Source organism: Sciurus vulgaris (genome assembly GCF_902686455.1).
Source record: "Sciurus vulgaris genome assembly, chromosome: 1".
Lineage (NCBI taxonomy): Eukaryota > Metazoa > Chordata > Mammalia > Rodentia > Sciuridae > Sciurus > Sciurus vulgaris.
This window is the reverse complement of record NC_136461.1, coordinates 49392651-49398928: the sequence shown is the minus strand read 5'-3', so window position 1 is coordinate 49398928 and position 6278 is coordinate 49392651. Positions and strand designations below refer to the sequence as shown.

General features: G+C 39.7%; 1 pseudogene across 1 annotated transcript; it reads right to left on the bottom strand.

The window, feature by feature from the left end:
* Positions 1-1211: 1211 nt before the first annotated feature.
* On the bottom strand, positions 1212-4135 carry LOC306660721 (DDB1- and CUL4-associated factor 6-like; annotated as a pseudogene). The gene has a single exon. The product of its transcript is annotated as a DDB1- and CUL4-associated factor 6-like (transcript).
* Positions 4136-6278: the final 2143 nt, after the last annotated feature.

Sequence of the window (6278 nt, the reverse complement as noted above, 5' to 3'; positions counted from 1 at the left end):
CTGGGTACTGGGGATTTAACCCAGGGGTAATTTACCACAGACATACATACCCATCCCTTTTTATTTTTTGAGACAGGATCTCACTAAGTTGTTTAGGGCCTTGCTAAGTTGCTGAGGGTGACCTTGAACTTGTGATCCTCTCTCTCAACCTCTGAGCCACTGGGATTATAGGCATACACCACTGTGTTCAGCTTCATTAATTTTTATTGTTGGTCCTCTGACTTATCTTTGAGTTCACTGATTTCTTTTGATTCATCAAGTCTACTATTGAACACTTTTAGTGAATTTCTAATCCTATTATTGTGTTCTTTAGCTGTAACATTTTTGTGGATATTTAAAAACTTTTCTACCTCTTTCTTGATATTCTCTTTCTGTTGGTTTATTATTTTCCTGAGATGATTTGAAGATCTTTATCACAGTTAATTTGAATTCTTTGTCAGTAATTCATATATATCTATTTCTTTATAGTGAGTTTCTGGATATTTATTTTGTTCCTATAATTGGGTCATGTTTTCCCATTTCTTTATGTGCCTTGTAACTTTGTGTTTGGAGTTGTGCATTTGAAAAACAGCCATTTCTCTAGTTCTTTTACACTGGCTTAGTGTAGCAAAAGGTTTTCACCAATTATCTTAGCTAAAGATTCTGGGCCCTCTCAAACATTTTGCGGGGGGATGCTTCTTCTCTGGACTTATATATGTCATCTCCCAGTTAACTCAATTTGATGGTTTCCTTTTCAGAGTTGGTAGCCTCTTACTCCCTCTAGTGTCATTTTGCAGTGTTACAAACTTCATAGAGTTACCATGAGTCATTGAGCTATATCTTTTGTTTCCTGTGGCCCTGGGTATGTCAGTTTCCCATCAGTGCTTTGAAGCATGTAAGCCAGAAACCGGTTCTTCTGGAAGTTCTCTGAACATCTGGGATGTTCAATACATTCCACTCATCTCTCTGCCATCTCAGATCTGCTAGGCCTTTACTCCAAATTGTGACAGACTGTGATGGTTTTCTCTCTGTGCTATTACAAATTCTCTGGTACTGCTGAAAGCTGCTGAACTTGCTTTTGATCTCGGCAGCCCCTAGACATCCACAGTATACCAATTTCCTAAGAGAACTCTGAATTAGATACAATAGAAATCAGTTTCTCAGCTAGCTCCTTAAAAGACAGGACTTTGGATATACATTCTACTCTTTTTTTTTTTTTTTTTTTTTGGATGTCTTAAAACAACCAACTTCTTTAAGTACAAAGTGACAAACATGCAAAGGGCAAGTGTAGAAATTTTTTTGACCCGCATCCTCCCTACGAGGAAAACGGCCCTTCAGCCCTGACCCAAGCTCCCACGTCCGCAGGTCAGCAGCGTATTGCACTTCACGTTTCCAGCACTCCTCACACGTGGCAGAAAGTCGTACAGACATCTGCGTTTTGTTTATGCACTCTCCCAGATCCATGCACACACTCATTCCAAACTAATGGCAGGTTGTCCCCTGAAAAGGGAAAAAACTCCAAAAAACCATAACCTTAAAATTGCACTAAAGTTCTGTAAAGAAAAAAAATATAATGAATATCTTATACAAATTCCAGAACATCCAAGTGCTTGCCAAATAGAGGTGATCACTCCTCGTCTTTGTTTTCATTCTCCTGACCAGAGCCTTCTGATCTGTCACCCTCTGACGGGTCAGCTTGGATGTGATTCAGTGAGGCCAGCATCCTCAGCGTGAAGGAGGCTGGGACTGTGGTGGTGTTCCTAGTCTCTTCCAGCATCAGCTCGTTGAGAGTTATGACTTCATCAGCAAGTTTTCAGTTAAAAATCCTTGACTCTTCTAGTGGTGACCAGATTTTTATGTCCTAATCTATGCCAGATGAGGCTAGAATCGGGTCAAACGGATGTGGCTGCGAGCAGTTCACCACATGGTTATCAGCTTTCGAAAGCATCAAGTGCTTAGCTGTGTGTCGATCCCAGATGAAGATATGGCCAGTCAGAACCACCCATCACAAAGTCAGCCCCCCAGAAGTTGGCTTCTTTTATCATTGTTTTGGAGTTGCGATGACCCATGTGAACCATCTTTCCTAGAGGCCTTCTAATGTTCAAAGTATCCAGTTCTTCCATTTCTTTCCTTTCCTTTCTCCACCTGAAGAACTCTTGAATGCGGGCAACAGCAGAGCGCCTATCACCAGGTCCTGTTCGATACCTTGCACCCGGTATCAGCACTGGGTCATCATCACTGTCATCTGTGTCCTGGAGCACAGAGTTCCTGGCTGAGGTTTCCTCATGAGCCAAAGGACCAATGGCTTCCGTGTGGGACTGGGGCTCAGGGTTGGTATTAGTTTCAATGGCAGCACTCTCACTGATGGTCTGATCTACAGTTTCCAGTTCCTTGCCTTTTTCAGACAAAGTGGATTCTTCTGGAACCCCACAAGGGCTATCAAGACTCAGATCACTCCTTTCTCCTGAGCTGGAATCCAGTGGCTCAGCTGTGAAGTTATCTAATTGTGCTATGTCTACACGGTTCTGAACTGGGTTTTCTGCAGATGTACCTTCCTGATATTCTGTCACACTCTCTGATAATTCTTTGGAAGTTTTTGTTTCACTGTCTTCTTCTGGTGGCTGCATTGAGGTCTGTGGACCCAAGGATCCCTCCTGACCCTCAGATTTGCAATGGCTCCCATTTCCTCTAGAACTTGAGGCTGTACTGCTCCATTCATCTGTAAAGTTCAGTTTTGTTGTGCTTGTAGTTGTTCCTTCTGTGCTGTAGAGCAAACTTAAAACTGGTTCACCTGTCCCTGGCTTGGGGCTCAGCTTTTCATTATTGTTATCAGACTGATGATGGGAATGGTGTCCAGCTGCCTCAACAGACTGCCTTGTTCACTGTCTGGAGATGACAGCAAAGAAGTAGAATGAGGGCTTTCTGTGGAAGAGGACGTTGAATGAACGTGCACGGACATGGCAGAGGATGTAAAAGGTTGAAGACAGTGTTCAGCTGGAGTATCTACATCCATTGCAGTTTCACCCATTTCCAAATCAGGACTGGAGGGGACCGTAGGAAGAGTTGAAACATCTGACTGACTCGTTCCACCTCTCGGTTGAGATCTTCCTCATCTTCTACTGCTCTGTGCAACTTCACTTGCTTCTTCAAACCATCTTGATAGCATATCAGACATTCTCTGCATCAGTGATACATTGGGACTCTGCTCTCTGTCTCATTCTCGTTCACTCTCAGGCCTTGCTCTGGGCCCTGTATCTGACCAGTCACCACGAAGTCTCAAGCACTTAACTGGTGATTGTCGCAACTCTTCGCGTCTCTCTTCTGCAGAAGGAGTTTTAAGTTCTCATGCTGTATCATCTTTTGGATCAAAAAGATAGATGTAGTCTGAAGAATAACTAACAAGAATCTCTTGACCATCTTCATTGTGACACAGAGATGTCACTCAGCAGGACTTATTATTAAGATGGGAAGGGATAAAACGGGCAACCATTCCAGTAGTCCCTCGACCTGCATAATTCGACCTGCCTGTGGCTCTTGTGCCCAGCATTCTTCGATCATATATTCGTACTGAACTAGTTTTGATGTGTGTGACAAACCACCTAACAGTTCCATCTTCACCACAAGAGAGGAAAGTGTAAGGGTCATTGGGTACAGTCATGATCTCATATGTAGTTCCATAACGGCATGTAAACTGGCATTGTCTGTTGGTTTCTGCATCTTGCTCAACATTCATATAAAATATTACTCCATCTCCAGAGCAGGATACAATCTGCTTATCATTTATGCAAGGTAAGAACTTAGCACTAAATATATTTGCTCGATGCCCTGAATGAATTTTCATCAAAACCTTTCTGCTGTAAGGATTACTAATTACTAACTTGGTGTCATCTGAGCCAGATAATATATATTCTCCAGTGTCATTCCAACAGATTATATTAACACAGCCATCATGCACATTTAAAGTTGCTTCAAGTTTTAATCTTTGGATAAATTCTCTTCTTCCAAAGGAAAGTAGACTCAGGCCACTCTAGCCAGACGGAAGAGGAGTGGAGAGAGAAAACGCTGAAGTCTATAATCTCTTGCCCATGCATCTCACTCCAAAGGAAGCAAGAGTGTTTGAGGTGTCATCTTTAGTGCAGGCACCGAAGGCCCGAAAAGCCCATGTTAACTACAGGCCTTGTTCCTCCAAGTGAAGGGACAATGCAGCCAGATGAGCTCCACCTTCCCTTCTCCATCATGGTGGCCCACATTCTACTCTTCTCTCCTGAGGGAGAAGCTGCAAGTTGGACTTTCCCCACTCAAAGATGTGCTGACCTGGGGAAAGAACTCCCATGGTTGAGATGGAATGACTTTTCTTACTTCTTTTCTTTCTTTTCTTTTCTTTCTTTTCTTTCTTTCTTTCTTTCTTTCTTTCTTTCTTTCTTTCTTTCTTTCTTTCTTTCTTTCTTTCTTTCTTTCTTTCTTTCTTTCTCTCTCTCTCTCTCTCTCTCTCTCTCTCTCTCTCTCTCTCTCTTTCTTTCTTTCTTTCTTTCTTTCTTTCTCCTTCCTCCCTCTCTCTCTCTCTCTCTCTCTCTCTCTCTCTTTCTCTCTCCCTCCAGCATCTTGCTACTTTGCCTAGGCTTTACTTGAACTTGTGATCTTCTTGCCTCAGCCTCCTGAGTAGCTGGGGCTGTAGATGTGTTCCTTTGTGTCCAGTATACAAATTTTAATGTACTATACTTGGCTTTGACATTGTTGTGATATTGTAACTCCCTAATTGATTTCCATCGTTCTCAAAAAGACTTTTTGCCTTGTATTGTTTTTCAGTCGGTTTTGATGAGGGATGGTGGGGTCTGGGGCTTCCTATTCTGCCATCTTGCTGATCTCACTCTCCCACATCTCTCAAGTAACAAGAAATGAAAACTTATTCTATACACGTATGTGCAAAGGCACACACCTTCCATCCTCCTGTTTTACCTCTGGCCATGTTCTTTACGCAATCCTCCAAACAAAGTGCTCTGTTTCTCAACATTGTTCAGTCTTGAAGGTCCATGAATTATACCATTGTTATGTCCAGGCCATGAGGATTCTTGCTCTGGGCGTTGCTTTGGAGGACCATATCATAAACACAAAAAGACAGCTTTGTTTGAGAACACTTAGGCACCTCTTTCTCTCAGGATCCAGTGTTCAGGGCTGTGACATGTGCAAAAAGCATCTGTTCTCATAACTAAAACCTCTTAGGCCTCAAGGAAAAAATGTTTTAACATCTCTTACTGTATATCCTTCATATTTGCATTACATTTTCATAATTTATGTCATCACCAATATTATCTGGTATCCACTTCAGAAGGTGGGGGATATTTGAATAGCAGAAGCACTTATGTAAAAGAAGAGGCAAGTTAGTTAACCAAATCTTTCTTTGAAGGAGGCTTGAATATGGTAGATTTCTGTTCAGTAAAAAAACATTTTCCAATGCATAAAGGGTCTTCTTTCTTGCTTCTCTGTCTTCTAATGTGATTCCAAAGATGAATATCAATTTAAGTGGTATTTACAACAGATACCTGTTAGAGATGAATATTTTTAATTAAAATTAATTTATTTTAGTCATATTACTCTTAAATTTGGATATAGGCCAAAAGAATATGTATGAAGTATGATATTGCTTCTTAATCTTACTGTATATATTTGAATATTTTTTAAGTGATAAAAACTACAAGTGATAAGTTATACAATAAAATAAAGTGTGTAAATTTTTCTTGCTAGGTAATGTAGCATGTGTAACTCTTTTACAATGTTTGACTATTATATATAAAATACAGAGATCTTTCTAAATATAATTCTTGCTCTAATAATTTTATTGATAATTAGTTATTTCTGCCTCTAAAGAGTGAGTTTTCCTTAAATTAGAATAAATATAAATTCCATAATGACTCAGAAATTATTGTGTAATTCATCACTACTATTAAAGAAACAAAAGTTATGGGACAATTTTACTTATAATAATTTTAAAGATTTTGTCAAAATGAAGGAACAAAAAGTAAACTTTGCAGAAATGGCTTATAGTAATTTATAAATTATATGTGTCTTCACTTTAGAACTCAGAACATCAACTACTACCAAATAGTCAGAAATGTACAATAGTAATTAAATTCTGTCATTTTTGATGTCCTGCTAATTCATTCATTTTGAGTTATTGTTTTACATATATTTTTAGATTTTTGGTTTATTAAAATGCATTTGATGAAGTGGGAATATAGAATGAGAATTGTTTAGCATTTTGATAACTTGACATGGATTTTAAATATTTGCTCATATGGCTT